General features: G+C 37.9%; 1 protein-coding gene across 1 annotated transcript in view; it reads right to left on the bottom strand.

Annotated features, from left to right (window-relative positions):
• Positions 1–15,700: 15,700 nt before the first annotated feature.
• The window catches only part of LOC148122123 (complement factor H-related protein 3-like), a 57,264-nt gene continuing 53,103 nt past the window's right edge, over positions 15,701–19,861 (bottom strand). Inside the window, exons 4-5 of the transcript XR_015737923.1 lie at positions 19,263–19,448; positions 15,701–17,934 (exon numbers count right to left, since the gene is read on the bottom strand). The gene's annotated coding sequence lies outside the window, so the exon portion shown is untranslated. The remainder of the gene's footprint in view (positions 17,935–19,262; positions 19,449–19,861) is intronic.

Genomic DNA, 19,861 nt, shown 5'->3' with positions numbered 1-19,861 from the left:
AGATCATTTTAATCAGAGAACAGATTTCAGTGTTTTGTTTATACCCACATAGGTGAATGCCCTAGGTGAATGGCCTTGCATAAAAGTCATTTGGAGATCATGATTTTAGTAATATTATGATTATAGTGTGAAAATGTACATCAAAAATGTCTCCCTCATAAAATAGTGATAACAAGAAAGCTCAAGTGGCACATGACTAATGTTTCACACTGAATTATTACTCATACTTGTCCTAAAAACTAGTTAATTATTTTAGCAACAAGGATGCCAGGATTCTGGAAGACTGAAGGAATGTCATGGATACCATCTCTTATAAGAATAAAGATAATTGAGCAGATTGGTGGTGGTGCATGCCTTTAATCCCAGTATTTAGGATGCAGAGGCAAGCAGTCTCTGTGAGTTCAAGGCCAGCCTGGTCTACAAGAGCTAGTTCCAACACAGGTTCCAAAGCTACAAAGAAATCTTGTTTTCAAAAACAAACAAGTAAACAAATATATAATAGATAAATAGAAGGAAAGATAAATGTAATTCAAGATTACTCAATTTAAGTTTCTTTTGACTAATTCCCCAAAACTGTAAAAACTAGAAAGAAACTTGAGTTTCTTCCATTGGAATTATAAATTATAAATTCATGACTCCTACCTTGGTTTGGTTTCTTTCTAAATGTTGGTTTTCTTTTTTTTTCTTTTTTTTGAGTAAATTTTATTAAATTATAAAAGTTTCCATTTTGCCCCTCTTCCCAACACCCTCCCACTCCCCCCACTCCCTCTCCTCCTCCCTCTTCATCCCTTAGGGCAGTCAGGGTTTCCTGCCCTGTGGGAAGTTCAAGTTCTTTCCCCCCTCCCTCCAGGTCCAGGCAGGTGAGTATCCAAACAGACTGGATCCCCAAAATCCAGTATACGCAGAGGAAACAAGTCCCAGTATCATAGTCAATGGCTTTTCAGAAAGACTTCTACCACATTCTCGGAATTTGGCCAAATTCTCTGAATGTGGCTGGCCCGAAGTCTTTCTGGTTTTCTTACTTACAGTTCACAGTTGTACTTTTTTCTTCCTCCTCCTCTTTCTTTCTTGTTTTGGGATCTTATCCTCATATGCAGTAAAGTAAGCCATGTCGTATTTTGTCTGAGAAGAGCACAAGTTCCTCTTTGCAATTAAATATTAGTAGAAAGCTTAATCTTCTCAGCTATAGATATTGATTCAACTCCTAAGGAGTTGAGGAAGAAACACTTCCATGAAGTAATTTGTAGTCTCTTTTCACCAACAGAGGCACTGAGGACCCTGTTTATAGCTTTTAGACTCCCTTTTATGAATACCTCTCTGTAGATAAGCTTGAGCCTATCCTGACTAGTATGCAGGCAATATATATATATATATATATATATATATATATATAGAGAGAGAGAGAGAGAGAGAGAGAGAGAACTATGTGAAAATTGTCTTCTTATATAATCAATTCTCATGTACACGTAGCATCCTTTTAATATAGAATATGAATATGAGTTAGTCTAGCAGTGCTTAGAATGGCCCATGATATTAGTTCTCCAAGACTTTGAACTAAATTTGAGACTTGCTGGATGAGAACACAACTTTTGCCTTGAGGATGCCTGTTGTACATATAATACACATTTATTTCTTTGAAATTTTGAGTATAACACAAAAATATATTTCAAATGATTTTCATAAATGATTTCTGCCCATCTCTCCATTCAGCTACTATTTGAGTGCTTGATGTACCCCTGCTCTCATTATGTTAGGACTGAGAAAAACATACAGAGAAGTACAAAACATTCCTTCTTGGTATGGAAGTAATTATTGAATAGCAGATGTATTTTCTCAAGAATAATACTGACAAGATTGTTTATTTTATGACTGTGTCCTAAAATTTTACATCTTAAAATTCAGTATCCTTTGTGGGTAGCATATTCCACCTTGGCTTGGAAATAGAGAGAAAACAGTTATCATCTTAGAAATGGACTCAGGTCCTCAATGCATCTTTAGAATATTTTGTGATTTCATTTTTGTTCTATGAGTGAAACTCATACATAGAGACTACATCCTATTGGCTTCACACAGAAGGCTCTCTGTAATAAATAGACTCACAGAAGTGTTGAGAACCTGTGTTTTATATTTAATGTTTCTGTCATTGTAAATTAATAAGGATTCAAGGTATTCTTGCTCAGTTAAACACTGGAAACTCTCAAGTTTTAAAGATTTTCAGCAAGTTAATACTGGCCTTTATCCTCTTTCATTTTGAACTACTAAATTTTAAAATTTAGAACACAATGAACTTGATGTCAATATTGTCACAATTCCAATTACTGCTAATGGACAGATCTCAACTGTAGTCATAAGAAGTAGGCCACTTATTTAGCTAACCACTCTTGTTTTCAATTGTTAGGGCAGTTATTTCACCTACAGTAATTTCAAGTATATCCTTTCTAATTTATTGGTGATATTTAAAATTTATGCAAAAAAATTCCTGGTGATTAGAACCAAAGAAGAATTTGAACAAAGAGTACAAGTCAATCAATGAACAGTTTAAGAGATGTCTATAAAATAGGCAAAGAATTTGAATAGATGTTGGAGTAGTTGAAAATTTTTAGGAGGCATTATATCACAAAGTATATTACTATATGTGGTAGAATTAGATATTAGAAATGGATTTTATAATGCCATATGGAACATTTGTATAAATTACCAATTTATCTCCACTAAGAAATAACATTACTTTAGACAGTAGTTATTGATTATAAGATATTTATTTTAAACTTTTTAATTCAGATTATTTAATATAAGTTAAGAAAATTTTAAGTTCCATTAAGTGCATATAATGACGATTTTATTATTTCAGTTATATAGTGCACTTAATTATATATATATATATATGTAATACCACAAAAATGATTTAGCATTTATTATTTAAACTATTTTCCAGCCAAGCTGTAGTGGTTCATGCCTTCAATTTCAACACTTAGGAGGCAAAGGAGAGTGGATGTGAGTTTGAAGTTAGCCTGTACTACAGAGCAAATACCAGACAATCAACATTACAAAAAGATACCCTGTCTTAAATAATTAATATACCTACACATTCTAGACAAAATCCTTATTTTATAATAATAAATCATCAACTATGCATGAAAAACCAGTATAAATTCACACACAACCACCATTGCTGAGTAACCACAAAGATCCAGAGAATCTACATTTCGAAAAGCATTTCTAAACTGTAATGTACCGTTCAAATGTACTGCAGCATTTTACTGCCATAATTCAGGGAAAATGTTAAGAGTTTCATAGAAAAGATTTTCTTCTTTGAGAGGTTTGCTTCTCAGAGCCTGGAAATATGTAAATTTGTGTAAAGGAGCTTTAATTTAGAAATAAGGTAGATTTAATGGGATATGCCCATTTACAACACTTTAAAAAGGTATATTTAAGAAAAAAAGATATTTTCTCTCCGTAATTATTCAGCCACAAATAAGGCTGCACTTCCCGGTTCTAAAGGCAAGCATGTGCGGAAGGGTCCTGGGGAACAAAGCTCCTCGCCCCCCAATAGCCAATGGGCATGCCTGTGTGGTTACCTCCACTTGTGACTCAACTAAAACCCTAGAGCAAATGTGTGAGTCACCCATCTGCACCATCAGCGTATTACATAGTCATGCCAACCCTCTTTGTGTATGTGCTAGGCAGCTTTTAAAAGCTGAACGTGCCATTTCTCCCTCTTTTTCTGCACACTGTTCCCCAGGCCTCTATGCACACCCTCTAATAAACTCCTAGGAGGGTTTGTTTGTGTCTCAAGCTTTCTTCTCACTAGCATCAGATAATTTTACTGGTGCCTAGACTGGAGAGGCTCTCCTGCCCCAGGCTCCTCTCCTGGGGTTGGAATTGGGAACTGGGGATTTTCTTGAAAACAACCACATGTTCCATAGTCCTGAGCGCCATTTCACTGATCAACACTGGCTTTAATTGGTGAATTTCTCCATTCTGGTCAGCTTAATCATTTCTCCAAATCCGAGGAATTGACCCGTTGAGCTCCAGCAACCTTTTGTTGTTCCTAGAGATGGGAGAACTGCCCCAACCATGTCTTCTGAGGCCATGGTTATGCCCTTCACTGACATTCATCTAAGGATCACTTCCCTTAATTAAAGTTGTATTTGGAATGGCCCGGGGCCAATCCACCCACAATTGAGGGCCCAGGTTCCCTCAGATCCTTCTTTCTCTCTCTTTTTTTTTTTTCCATTTCTTTTCTTTTACTTTTTTCCTGAGCGGCCTCTGTGGGTTCGATCACTGACCATATCCAGCCAGGCCTTACCTTCCCACTCGTAACCTGAGGGTACACTCGCACACCTGCGAAGGTTGCCCTGATTCACACCCTGCCCACAGTCAAAGATGTCTTAATGTAAGCCTTGTGTTGTCTCTGTTTTGTGGATTTTCACAGCTTTTACCATGGGAAGCAAGCCATTCAAACCAATCAATCCAGCCTCCCCCCCTGGATGCCTTTTAGAGTCCCTAAAACCCCAGACCTTACTGCCCTGCCTACATATTCCCACATTTGTCCACCTTTGTTCAAAAAAAAAAAATGGCCTCAATACAATTTAGATGGTAATCTAAAGTGGCCACCTAAGGGCACCTTTAATCCCCATATTTTGTGGGAGGAACTTTCTAACTATGTCAGCTCACAGGCAAATGGAAGGAGTTTCCTTACATCCAAGCCTTTTTCTATTTAAGCTCTAAGTCTAAGCCCTTTATCTTTGCAAGCTGTTCACCTGCTCACATGTTCCTGGCTATACCATCTGTACCTGAAGAACCCTCCACTTCCACTCTGGACCCAGCTAACGAACCTCAGCCTTTTTGACCTCAGAGGAAGCTACCCTCATTCCCCCAATTTCTACTCCTGTTCCTGCAGCCCCAGCTTCTACCCCTGTCTCTTTAGCTCCTACACCCACAGCTTCTATGCCAATTCCTTTACCTCTCACTGCCTCGCCACCTCCCTCTGCTTGCTCTTCAGCTCCCCCGCCCGCTACATGCTCCAGAAGCCCCGTTGAATTATTCTTCCTCTCCAGTGCCCAGCCACAGCAGCCACCCTGCTCTGGCACCCACTTTTACCCCTCCTCTCACACGTACACATGCTGCTATGGAACCTAATCCTAACCAAGCCAACAGTTTGTGAGACATGGGCAGCATAGATAGATTGATTAGGGTACATGTTCCTTTTTCACTCTTAGAACTCTCCCATATTGAAAAAATACTGAGGTCCTATATGTCTAATTCTACCACTTTCATAAAACAATTTCAATATCTTACCCAGTCTTATAATCTCACCTTTCATGACATCTATATGATCTTATCTAATAACCTACTTCCTGAAGAGCACCGGCATGTTTGGGAGCTGGCCAGACTACATGCAGATGAGATTCACCAAACTCTTGCCTCCCACCCTCCCATAGCAGAGGTGGTCCCAGAGCAAGAGCCACACTGGAATTATAATACTTTGGATGGGATTTTAGCTCGGGGCTGGGTTTTGACTTGTCTCCTAGAAGGTCTCCATAAGACTGCCCTCAAGCCAGTAAATTATACTAAGCTCTCAGAGATCATTCAAGATATGGAGGAAAATCCTTCTGCATTTTCAGAACACCTCACGAAAGTTCTGTTACAGTATACTAACTTCGATCCAGAAACCGCAGAAGGCAAACAGTTACTCATGACCCATTTTTTTTTTTTTTAAATCAGTGCTACTCTGACATTAGGGCTAAACTTAGACGTTTGGAGAAAGGCCCCTTGACCCCATAGGCAGAAGTCTTAGAGTTGATTTTTAAGGTGTACCATGTGAGAAATGACAAAGCTCACGATCACTGCCATGTGTTAACCACGGCCTCCCGGCAGGCGGAGGTAACAAACCACCTGATCCATGCTGTCTGTGCTGCTCAGTTGTGCCCCAGGGCTTGAGAACCGCCAGGTCTGTGTTTCAAACGTGGTAAAACTAGTAACTGGGCCCACACATGCCCTAATCCTCATCTTGATCCCATGAGACCTTGTCCGAGATGCCATAAGGAAGGACATTGGGCAGTAGATTGTCCTCATGCACGTAGTGGCATGGAGACATCGAACCCAGAAAATCCCCAAGTGGACCTCCTAGGTCTGGTCATAGATGAGTGAGAGGCTGCCTGGGCTCCTTTGACCCAACCACAGGGAGATATGGGTAGGCATCACGGTATCAGGACGGCCCATCTCCTTTCTTTTGGACACCGGAGCCACATACTCGATACTGAGGGAATTCTGGGGGCCTACTTCTCCTTCTAGTTTCCCTATTATTGGGGCAGGGAGACAGCCTTATCTACATCAGCAGACCCCACCACTTAACTGTGTTTTTAGGGGTACTTATCTCACTCATTCACTTTAGTCATGCCAACCTTCCCGGTATCTCTCATGGGAAGAGTTTTTTAGCAAAAGTAGAAAGCTTCCATTTCATTTGCTCCTCCCATTTACCTTACTCCAGACTTACCAGTAGCTCCACTCCTCCTTCTCCTAGCCTCCTATGTAACTTTTCCTCTAACAGTCTTACAGGTAGACACCCAAGTCTGGGACACCCAAAACCCCTCCATTGTTAAACCCCATTCCCCCATTGTTATCCATTTACAAGATCCTACCAAGTACATTACCCAAGCTCAGTACCTCCTCTCTCTCCAGAGCCTTAGGGGACTTAAGTCTATTATCTTTGACCTTTTAAGAAAAAAGCTACTTTGCCCCACCTCTTCTCCCTTTAACACTCCTATTCTTGCTATTAAAAAACCTAATGGAACCTATTGCCTAGTTCAAGACCTCCAGCTTATTAACTCTGCAGTGGTCCCTCTCCACCCTGTAGTGCCTACACACTTTCTTCCACTATTTCTCAAGGAACCTTCAACATCTTGACCTCAAGGATGCTTTTATTCTCTATTCCTCTCAGCTCTCAATCTCAAAACATCTTTGTCTTCACCTGAATTGATCGTGACACCCACCTCTCTGCACAGCTCACCTGGACTGTCCTTCCTCAGGGATTCCAGGACAGCTCACACATGTTTGGCCATGCTTTAACTTCTGACCTTCTCTCCCTTTCACTAAGTCTAAACTCATACAGTATGTAGATGACATTTCACTTTGCAGCCCATCATTGGAGATCAGCAAAACTGATACCTCCATTCTTTTAAATTTCCTGTCCAAAAAGGACTATAGAGTCTCACCGTCTAAGGCTCAACTGTCTACCCATTAGGTCATTTATTTGGGATTAACTATAATCCCAACCCAAAAGGCTATTACTCTAGAAAGAAAGAAATTAATTCTGTCTCTTGCAGTTCCTTCCACAAAAGAAGAGGTTTTATTGTTCCTAGGAATAGCTGGCTTCCTGCATTCCTGGATCTCCACTTTTTCTTTCCTCCCCTGCCCCTTATAAGGCAGCTCTTGGCTCTCTGCATGAGCCCCATCTCCATCCCACTACTAAACCTTTCCAGAGACTCCAGCAAGCCCTTATCCAGACTCCAGCTCTTCATCTCCCAAATTTAACTCATCCTTTTTCCCTCGATGTATAGGAGAAAGAGAGGTATGCCCTGGGGTCCTAGGACATTAAGTGGACCATTTTTGCACCTGTAATATACCTATCCAAGAAGATGGACCTCACCACTCAGGGCTGGGCACCCTGCATATGTGCTTTAGTGGCTGCAGAACTTCTTATTTGTGAGTCAAAAAAACTAACCTTTGGTTCACCCACCACTGTCTTCTCCCACCACAATCTGTTCCATCTCTTAACTTACAAAGGTTTACAAACCTTACCCCCTTCCTTAGTACTTTCTCTCCAGGTGGCACTGGTAGAAGAAGCCAGATTCACTTTCCAATGCTGCCCATCCCTTAATATCTCAAAGCTCCTACCTCAACCTAATGTTAATGACTTCCCATCTCACTCCTGCATAGAGATCTTAGAGGATCTACTACCCCACCCCTCACATATACAAGAGGGCAAATTGTCACTAGCCACTTCTACCTGGTACACAGATGGTAGCTCCTTTTTATGTGATGGGACCTGTAGAGTAGAGTTGGCTACGCCATAGTATCAGATACTGGGATAGTAGAGACACAGGCACTCTCTGCCCATACTACTAACCAAAAGACTGAGTTGATAGCTCTTACTTGTGCCTTCCAGTTGGCAAAAGAACACTCTTTAAATGTTTACACAGACTCCAAATATGCCTTCCATATTCTCCTGTCCTACATTGCTATCTAGAAGGAGTGTGGGCTTCTGTTAACAAAAGCAGGATCCATAACTAACTCAGATTACATTATGGACCTGTTAAAAGCTTCCCATCTCCCCAAAGCTATAGGAATTATTCACTGTTTCATTATTTCCAAGGGAAATCACTGGGCTGACCAAGCAACTAAAACAGCAGCATTCCAGAGCCCAAACCTACCTCAATCACCTCAGGGGGTTCATATAGTACAGTCTACATTCTTACAGACACCTCCTAACACCCAGCAAATTCTGCCCTACCTATATCAGCTCTTTCATCCTAATAGCAAAGCTCTGTTTCATTTTGTCAAGGTTCACCTCCAACCTACCCCTGAGGACTTAAAGTTCTTAAAAGCTATCAATCACTACCTCTTGTAAAATCTCAAAAGTCAGATCCCAAGACCAAATACCATAACTTCCCCCTTTTCTACCCTCCAGGCCTGGGGCTCCCTGCCAGGAACTGACTGGCAGGTGGATTTTACTCATATGCCCATGGACAGAAGAGTTAAATATCTCCTGATGTTGGTGGATACAATGTCTGGGTGGACTGAAGTGTTTCCCACCTCTAATAAGAGAACCTAGACAGTTTCTGATGTTCTCTGAGAAATCATTCCCCGGTTTGGAATTCCAACCTTTCTTCAGTCGGATAATGACCCAGAGTTCACTTCCCAGATTTCCCAAAATGTTTCTAAGGCTCTTAACATCCCTTGGCATTTTCATATCCCATACCACCCTCAGTCTTCAGGGAAGGTAGAACAAACTAACCCTTCCTTTAAAAATGTTCTCATTAAAAAATCACAGGAACTTGTCACCTTGACTAGGTAAAACTTTTGCCTCTGGCCCTACTAAAGCTTATGCTCTCCCCAAAGGCCCCTCTTCATCTCAGCATTTGAACTCATGTATGGGCAGCCAGTTTTAACCCCTAGCCTCTCTCCTAAAACCTCTCCTCTTCCTGATCACCTGCTCACTCCTCTGTTATCCCATCTACGCTCCCTCTTATGGGGTTTTACCGACCACTCATTACCTCAACCATGTGTTAATTCATGCCCACTGCCAATTAAAATAGGGGATCAGGTATTATTTTATCCCCCAGACCAATGCCCCTCACCCTTTCCCCTAAATGGCAGGGCCCCTTTAAGGTAATTCTTGTACTCGTCATTTTCTTCCTTCCATTTGGATCTTGGGGGGCTCAGTTCCGTGCTCCAACGCGGGCCTCCATCTGTATCGTCATCCAACGCCAGATGAGGGATCTATGGTGATAAGCAAAATATTCATCAGTATGGTCACGGGCCAAGGCCGGTTCAGGCACCCCCTCCTCTGTCCAGAGAACAATCTGGGGATCTCTCCTTGGACCTGGGATCCCATATATAATCAAGTTTCCTGTAAACTCTAATATGACTCCCTTAGTTGAAATATATTCTTCCCTGATCCCACATTCATCCTTCCTCCCTTCCCCCCATCCCGGTCAACAGAGCTTTCTCCATTCCTCCCCTACTCCCTTCTCTCTAACCCTCTCCCCTTCCAACAACCCTCCCACCCCACCCCCCATGCACCCAAGGTTACCTGGGACTCTTGACTATTTCCTACCTCCTGGCGGATAGCTAAAAAATCTTCATCAGGTTCGTCTTCTTATTTAGCTTCTCTAGGATCACGAATAATAGGCTCAAAGACCTTTAACTATGGTTAGAATCCACTTATGAGTGAATACATACCATATTCCTCTTTTGGGGTCTGGCTTACCTCACTCAGTAAAGCGTTTTCTATGTCCATCCATTTGCATGCAAAATTCAAGATGTCATTATTTTTTACCGCAGCAGCCAAGCTCGAGGGACTTCCTCCTTGGATTCACCTGTCACATCTTAAACCTTTTACTCTTTTAGCTCAAGATACACCCTCATATACAGTAACTCAAATAGGGCCCTGTTCCCTTAAGTTCCCTTAAAATAAAAGTCTCATCCTTACTCAACTTTTCTGTGCCAAAAACTCTGCATACTCTCCCTTTTCCTCTTGCTCCTATATGCTTTACCAACATTTCCATGTATCTCCAATGTCATGCTTAAATTTCCAGTGAACTACTCAGCCGTTATTACAGGGACCATCACTAAACATAGAGCCAGAGGTACAAGAACTGTCAAAATCCCAGGAGGTAAGAAATAATAATGAGTTTGTAGCTCCAAACTCCAAAAAACCCACAAAACAAACTTTAACATAACAGGTTTATCACTGACTGCAGCAGTGTTTCCTGGATGTGCTTGTTTTGATACTTTCAAACAATAAAACAGATGCAATCTATGCACCCAGAGCCTCAGAGTTTCACTATTAAATTCCTTTTTATTCATAGTATGATTAACATTTAGCATTTATGTGTATGCGTGAGGATGTGTGGGAACACATGAGGACATAAGCTTGCAGAAGCTGGCTCCCTGTGATTCGCGGGGATCAAACCGAGGTCTTAGGGCTGATGGCACACATCTTTGCCTGCTGAGCCATTTTGCTGGCTTAAATTATGCTCAAAGAATGATTAATGCAGAATCATTTTTACCAGCCGTGAACAAAGGTATAAAGTATGCAAGTAACTTTGGAGTAAATAATTCTAAAATATTTATACAGCACAAAACATAGACTTTTGTTGTGCAGTTTAGGTAACAACACCCAAATTCTTTGAGTTCATGTTTGGTGAATTTTTTTGATTTGGGTAATTATAAAAAGAAAAAAGAGATTCAATTAATTCCACCAAATATTAACTCATATAAATGATGTGAAAAGTCTTCCGATGAAAAACTGTACTTATTTCAGTATGGTCAAATGTATTTGAATCTATATGAAGCCCTGAACCTTTAGGTCAAATTGACTTTTCCATAGAACTATAACATAGAACAAGGAACCAAAGTAATCTTTCAAACAAGTCATTACCCTGATGTTGAAATTTTTCCCCAGAATAGTGATGAGTCTTTCCCCCATTGCTGATTTCCCAGGAATTCTTTATCAGCTTCTGTAAATGATGGCAGTGAAACAATACAAAGGTCAACTATACTTAGACTTGTCAAAAGTTAATGATTCTGGGCCTGCCTTGCAAATTACACAACTCTATTTTCACATAGAAACTTCGTTCATTCTTGTTGCTGTTTCCACAGCTGAGAGGATTTGAAGCATTAAGGAAGGATTAGACAAGGTTATTAACCCATGGATGGTTCTATTTATTTATTTATTTGTCTAAATCTTTATTGCATTGTTATCTACTCTGTCATTACTAAAGTGTGTGACTGATTCTCTACACCCGTATCACCAGGCTTGCCGAATTTTCACAATGCACTTGGAGGAAACTCATCTTGGATTCAAACTCTGCTACTAATTTCAGAAAAGTACAGAACTCCCAATGTTAGAAAAGATTCACATGCACTACTTCCCAAAATCCTGTATATGTGAATGTGTATCATAAAATTTAATTACTGATTTTTAAAAAGAAATATATAAATTATTATAATGGTATAACAAAAATACTTTTAGTTGTGTTATACAAGGATATATTATAAACACTGTATTGTATTCTATTTGACAATCTGAAACTATGTATTTATGTGTGTTTTGTGTAAATTTACTTTAAGAAATCTAACAGTAAATTAACTGTAAAATATTTGCTTTTGTGCATAAAGGCTTTACAAGAAAGTGTAGTATGAGGATTACATTCCCAAGAGCCAGCCAAAGCATTAGGGATAGACTGCCATTGAATTAACTCCCACTGTTAGGAGTCCCATAAATAGATTAAGCTACATGGATACCACATATATGTGAGGGACTTAGGTCTGACCATTGTAGGCTCCCTGGTTGTGAGTTCAGACTCTGTGAGTTCCTATGAGTCATGTGGGTTGTTTTATGGATTTCCTTGTGATGTCCTTGTCCCTTGGGGCTACTGAAAGGCATCTTCCCTCTTCTCAGTAGGATTCTCTGAGCTATACCTAATGTTTGGTGTGGGTCTCTGTATCTGTTTTCATCAGTTACTGAATGAAGGCTCCCTGTTCACCACTGGGGTAGTCACCAATCTGATCACAAGAAATGGCCAGTTCAGGCTATGTATCCACTATTGCTAGGAGTCTTAGCTGGGATCATCTTTGTATATTTGTGTGAGTTAACCTTGCATTAAGTTTCTACATGAACCTAGAAATTCCCCTTCCAGTACTCTCCCTGTCCACTCACCCCCTACCTGATTCCTCAGATTCCCATCATGGGCCACTCACAGTCAAACTAGTAGATCTCTTCTGTTTACTCTTCTTAGGGAAGTCCATGAATTTCCCTTTGGGCCCTCTTTGTTACCTAGACTCTTTGGGGCTGTGGAATGTTTATCCTATACTTTACATCTAATATCCATCTATGAGTGAGTACATATCATGTGTGTCTTTAACTCAGTATTATTTTTTCTGTTTCCATCCATTTGCCTTCAAATTTACTCAGCCAAAGAATGGATAAAGAAAATGCAGTACATTTGCACAATGGAATATTTGTTAGCACTTGTTTACTTTTGGTCATTATATTTTTATCAAATAGAAAAAAAAAGAATGTATATACAATTTTGGGTCTTTAAAATGCCTTAGTGACTAATGATGCTTGTTTCCAAGTTAAGATCCTGAGTTCTTTCCCTTGGACCCATATGGTAGAAGGAGGAAATTCACTTTTCTAAGTTGTCTTCTGATCTCTACTGGTATACACACAAACACACACACACACACAGAGAGAGAGAGAGAGAGAGAGAGAGAGAGAGAGAGAGAGAGAGAGAAAGAGAGAGAGAGACTGCAATAAATGAGATATAATATTATGAACTCTGTTATAGTTAATTATTCTGTACATAAATTTACTGATTATCATAATCTCATTTCTATGTTTCTATTTCATATAAGGATTGGAAACCATTGACAAAATTATACAGTGATTAATTAAACATTTTTATGTGCTAGGTATTTCATGAATAATTTGTATATTTAATTCTCATAGTAGATAATAATTAAGTTAATAGCACTGCATTTCTTTTTCAGATGAGTATAAAGTTGAAATAAATTAAAGAATTTATCCATGTTATCACAGAGCTCATACTAAAGGTTTGAATAGCATTGTTATGTTTTTGCTCCTCTCTATAGATTTTGAGGCTCTCCCTCCTGTAAGTTAGGGGAAATTTGTCCTCTACTTATATCTTCACCTGCAACATTCAATACAAGATTGATCATTTCAGTGTTTGTCAACCTTCCTAATGCTGTGACCCTTTATTTCAGTTCCTCATGTTGTAGTGACCACAAACCATCCTTGCTACTATATAAATGCAATGTAATGAATTTGAATATAAATATCAGTGTTTACTCATTACTTATATAACCCCTATGAAAGGGTCATTTGACCCTCAAACGGATCACTACCCAGAGGTTGTGGATCACTGATTAATTCTTAATAATAATAATTATTAAAGAAATCTTCAGAAAATTTATTTACATTAATTAATATAACACAATTTTACAATATAAATAATCATTGTTTTAGTGTCTTTATGATGTGTATGTGTGAATCTGCTCATGAGTGTGAGAGCAGAGTCCATTCTCAGTGTCAGCCTTGTTTCTCACAGTCCTTGAAAATAGTGTCTTCTTGTTCACTGCTGCATACACCAGACTAATAGCCCCTTAGCTTCTAAAAAAACTACAGCTTGTACCTCCCATTTTCCAGAAAGCAATTCCCAAGCAAAGTTGGAAATATGCATGTGCCACTGTGTCTGTTTCCCATGTGGTTCCAGGATCTCAGTTTAGGTCACCCAGCTCACACCTGGAGAGCCTAATTATCATTCTGGTACCTGTTTTTATTTATGAAACACAAATTAGAATTACAGTGCCTACTAGTTTCATATAAAATGTTTATTTAAAAATTTCATAGTACAGTCCTATTAAGTATTCATATTAATTTTATTCTACTAAATAGCTATAAATGGATCTAGTTTTGTGTATAATAAGCAAAGCATTAACTAGAAAAGGTTGATATAAGTTTTGTATTTTAAATTGTATTTTTTTAAAAAAGCTTAAGCAAGTAATAGACAATAGTAAGATTTTTATTATAATTAAATAAGTTGTAAAGAGAAGTAGATATCCAGTCACACAACAATATTGCTTGATTTGCAGACAGTACAAAGTTAAGATGATTAAAAATATGCAATTGTAGATATTACTAACCAAAAAAAAAACCTCTGCTTTGTAAAATTCTTCAGCTACCTTAAACTATGGACATAATTAAAGGTTCTAACCTATTTAACTGATTGAAACTTTCTAGCATTTTAATTAAAAGCGAATAGAATATTTTTATTATGAATGTGTGGTATTTGAGCACAGTCTCTTTATCAGAAAATCTATGTATGTCTCTCCTAAAGCCATTTCTGCTTGCAGATACACAATAACCACACTCATCAAATGTGATGAGAGTATTGTAGTTCTTCAGTTAATAATGACTGCACTGTATCTGTGAATTAATTGATAATTATCTATATTAAAATATATTTTCATCATCTAATAGCTCTCAAGTTCTTATAAAGCGTGTTGCAAGATTCAGAGTTTTAGGAAAAACAAGTATTGCTTAAATTCAGTATTAAATTTTGTCCCTACAGTAGTAAAGAACTTCTTCCTGTTTCCAGTGCAACAATTATGTTGGCCCTAAAAATGGTTTACTATAAAAATAACTGGCCAATTTTTCTATCATGCAAGCCTTTCCTACAACCATATGAACAATTGTTAAAATATAACCAATTTAAATACATACTTAATTTGAATCATTACCACATAATTGAAAAAATGACCACGGTTGCTCCAAATCTTCTCTTGTGTTGTCTTTATGCAAACTGCCCCCCCCCACATCACATCATCGACACATGCACATGCTGTGTTACTCAAGGAGACTGTTTCTGACATGGATCAGAAAATGAGCAGGAGGTTGATTCACAACCTGAGGTGCTTAGTGTCTGACATTTTTCTAAGCTTCATGTCTTGATGTTGCTTTTTTTATAAAAGAAAGAACTTAGAACAAGTAAATTTCAAAATAATTCTTAAGATAGTATGAGTCTTAAAAGGTTTTTAAAATTATAATATGTGTACTGTTACTTTAGAATTTGATAGGCTTGCACAATTTTCTGCAAAATTCTTCAAACTTATTCTAATCCTACCAGGATATCAAGGATGCACATTGCACACACACACACACACACACAAACACACCCCTAACAGTGAGAGCATAAACATTTAGAGTTGAAAAAAAAAAGTGAGAATGGAGTCTCTACAGGAACACCTTTTACGGTATCGGTATTTATTCATTTCGTAAAATATTAAGTAAACAGTTTCCTGAAGACTTTGGTGTTTACTGGCCTGGGTGATTCAATTTGGTATTGTAGTATTCACTACCAGTGACATATATGGGAATGAAAGTCAAACATTTGATTTAGCAAATAGTTTATTAAATCATTCGAATATTTGTAAACTATGTCCATGACAGGCTAAATTCATCTGGTACTTGAACTAATTCACGTCCCAATTTATTTATTTTTATAGTTTTATTTATATAGCTTAGGTATAAATTACTACATGGTATAGATATGTTTAATTCATATAAATTTCATGTTTACAAAATTTCATTTACTATGATGTATATATATGTAAATTTATAAATCAAGTATTAAATTTTGTATACATTATATTTAAAGTTGTTTCTAGTACTACAATTGTTTGTATACATACATATATTCATATTTATGCTTACCATTGTTTAACAATATATTATGTGGCCTAGCCTGGCCTCAAACTCATTATAGTAGAGAATGACCGTGAAGTCCTGGTCCTCTTGGATCTACCACCCATCTGTTGAAATTGCGAGCATGTATTATCATTCTGAGAATTATTTAAGTATTTTTAAATAAAACAAATACATACATTACAAATACTCATTGGTCAGGAGAGTAAAGAAATACTTCCTTGTTTGTATTTCTTGAATATTTCATACACAATTAAATATTTTCAAATATTGATGGATTTATAGAGTATTATAGGAAACTGTCTTACACTTAATTAAGGTGTTCTCAATCTATAAAAATTCATATATTCATTACAACTATTAAATTCTGGCATTGCTCTTGATGTATCAAGAGGAAAATAAATTTAGCTGAAGTTTATTTTAATTAATGATTTAATTTATGAAACAAAACAGTAAGTAGTCACTTCCATAATAAAATGAATGTTAAATATTGGGAAGCTAAAAAAACTTAAGAGTATATGTTTTGTTTTAGAGTTTATCTCCATTAAATACTCCAGGTAACAGTTATATAAACAGTTAGATGTTAGCAAATTCTCATGTGAATTTGAGCTTTAACAATTTCTTTTTTAACAATTTATTTGCTATCTATATACTTATTAGAAGTTGTTGCCACATTTGCATCCTCTAAAGCTCTATATTCTCTTATCTATATAAATCAACGTCCTTAGATTATTATCAAGTTCTTCACATACCTTGTCCACTGTGCATTGATATGCATGTGTAAAGGGGAAGCTTTTTATTCTGGGAATTGAATCCAAGCTCTTTGTTTTAGCTCTAGTTATCTCTGGTAGATTCTATGTGTCAGTACTAGTACTAAAATGATTTTCCACACAAAGGGTCACCCTTACAGAAAACCTTCCATGTGAATTGGAAGTGGATAAATTGCAGGGGTGGGGTGACACGGGACTGTTGGCCACCTAGCAGTGTTCTAAGAGGTGGGCTGAGCAAGACAACTCTTAGGGTGACAGACCATAGATTGCATGCACATTTCTAATCCTAGTTCCATACAAAATACTTGGGATTTAATGATAACTAATACATTCTTCAGCATAATTCCTCACACAAGAAATAAGAAGGAGGAGTCTCCAATCAAGTTCCTAAGGTCAGTTGCATGATTTCACTGTTTCATGAAAATGACGCTTAGAGAATGTTGCCTAATGTTATTTAGCAATCATATCTCAATGTTTTCTTCAGAATTGTTTTGTTTGGATTAGTTTCCTGGGCGTTTTATTTTCTCCAGTGAAAACTTTTTTGAAGAATCTAAATTTATCACAAAATGCCAGAAATATAAATCATTATGCATTTGAAAAATAACAATTCTCAAGTCTTAAAATCGCTACCTATGAAGGACTGAATCATGTATTTTAGTTACTAATTTTGCAAACTGAAGAACATTAACATGAGAAATAGTGTTCAGAACAAAAGTTTAAACAGTGTCCCCAAATTATAAACATACAGTGAAGTTTGACTTGAAACCCATAAGCATATCCGGTCCCTCTCTCTAAGTAGTTCTAGCTGAATTGGCTTAGCCAGAAAATAAAGATCAGCAGTGTTCCTAATTTGTGCAAAGCATCTTAATGAAGAAATAGAAGTAAAGTTCAACTTCTTTTTTCTGCACTAAATTCTGAAGTTCTCTGACCATGGAAGCTGGTTCTTTATTCCAACCCCCATCCTGCCACACACACAAATGTAGTCATTTTACGCATGAAATTCAACCATCCTTTAAGTGTAAGGACAGGCATGCAGATGTGGACGAGGCAATGACACAGCCACTCCAGCAGCATTTCGGTGTGGTTACTCTGTTTCCCGTCTGTGTTTAGGATGGACAATTCAGGGGTCTGCTTCTTTCTGAGCAGCCACTGTGAAGTGAATAGGACATCTTCTGTAAGTTTTCTGAAAACCCCTCAGTACACTTTGGTTTCTACTATGCAAGGTTTTTGCTTATTTTGAGTAAAAAAAGAAACAAAAAGCAAAAATGTCAACCCTAATACTACACAGACCAACAAAGCAAACAAAAACAACAAAGGAAAAACAAAATAAAGATTGCTATAATGAAACTTTGAAACCTTAAATTTTCACTGAAGTTAAGGAACTATTTATTAACTATGACTATTTTAACATTAAAAGCATTGTCCATTGTGTCAACACACTTGTTTTATTAATCCTTTACATTTTAGTAATCCTCTTGTTAAATATGTCTTCCAAGATAGAGTTTTGTTAAGATGGCCTAACTCTCCCCAAACCCAGATAAAAGCAGATGGGTCAAATAGATTGTAATGGAATCAATTGGAGAATTTCTTTAAAAATACATGCTGTTTTGAAAATTCTTTTCCAGTTATCTACAATGGGGACTGGGAATATTCATTATTTAAGAGCATATGTAGGAAACAGTTTGGTAACTTTTGACTTAACAGAATTTTTTTGATGTATGTATTAAGTCCAGACTTCTCTAATTCAAAATAAATGAAACAAATTGCTGAATTATGATTTCAGATCTTTAAAAGATAGTTTAACTACACTTTGTTTTGTATGAACTTGGATTAGTAAAAGGTAATATGATTGGCTAAATGATGTGGTCCTGCACTTTACTTGAACTCTTGCTCATACGCTTGTAAATTTAAAAAAAAAAAAATTTCATTCGTCATTAGAAAATGGCTCTTATGAAGTGATTCTATTTCCACAAATTCATGTCTTGAAGACCTTACTCTTAAGTTCAAGATTTGAATTTATCTAGAGACAAGGTGTTGACAAATTTCAGTGTAGTAACGAAGCAACTATTGAAGTCTCTACTTAAAGACAATGGTGTTCTATACAAGAAGAAAATTTAAGGAAGGTGCATACATGAGGGTTTTTTAAAGGAACACAAAAGTGAACAGAAGAGCCAAAGACATGCACTTAGCATAGGATCTGTCCTCACAACTCTAGAGGAAACCATATTGCATATTGTCACCACCTAGGGTTCACTCTAGCATCTGGATCTGTGGAACTTTAGATTTCTGTGGATTAACCTGAGTTTATGGAGTTTTGTCAAGCAGCCCTGGAAAGAATCATTGGACATCACCCAAACACATGGTCAGAAAAGATCTCAAATAGTTCTTTTACTAATGTTTTTAAAAAGTCAGGACTGAAGCTATGATCCAGTATTAACTGTATATACTGTTCTTACAAAGAACCCAGCTTCACCTACCAGCAACTTTATCAAATGGCTTGCAACTGCATGTAGGTCCAGATGCAGGAGGCCTGGCACTGTCCTGTTATGGCTTCTAGATATACTTCCACACATGTGAGCGGCAAACATTCCACACCTGAGTCTGCATCACCACCCACCAAGTATGGACCGTGACTCCATACCTTCCGCGAGCTGAGTAAGGTCCTAGGGGTTAAACACAAGATGCACAACACAGATAAAGAGTTCGAGTCATTCTCAGGGGAGAATGCCTGTTAATTCAACTTAATCTGGGGTTAAAATACCCTTTGGCCACAGTAAAGGAAACCCCTCCCAGCCAGAGAGGGATGGGGAAGCTGGTGCTGAGTGAGCTTCTACACAGGCAGGTGGGCGAGGGGTGTAAGGCAGTGTCAGACAGGTGAGAGGTACCTTGGCGCCTGGGCTCACCTGGGCAGGTTGAGAAATTACCATTTTAAAGTGATATAGAGCCCTAGGCTATTATACCAGGCTAGAGCAGAACAAGCAGAAGAATTTAGCAGGAAGCTTTAGCTGGTTGCCAAAACAGTCCTTGATTTACATTCCAGTGAGCAAGGGAAGGCCCAGGCCTTACACATGTGTGC

This window comes from Myodes glareolus, chromosome 5 (genome assembly GCF_982192425.1).
Source record: "Myodes glareolus chromosome 5, mMyoGla1.1, whole genome shotgun sequence".
NCBI classification, from domain to species: Eukaryota; Metazoa; Chordata; class Mammalia; order Rodentia; family Cricetidae; genus Myodes; species Myodes glareolus.
Note: the sequence above shows the minus strand (reverse complement) of the source record. Positions and strands in the feature narration are given on the sequence as shown.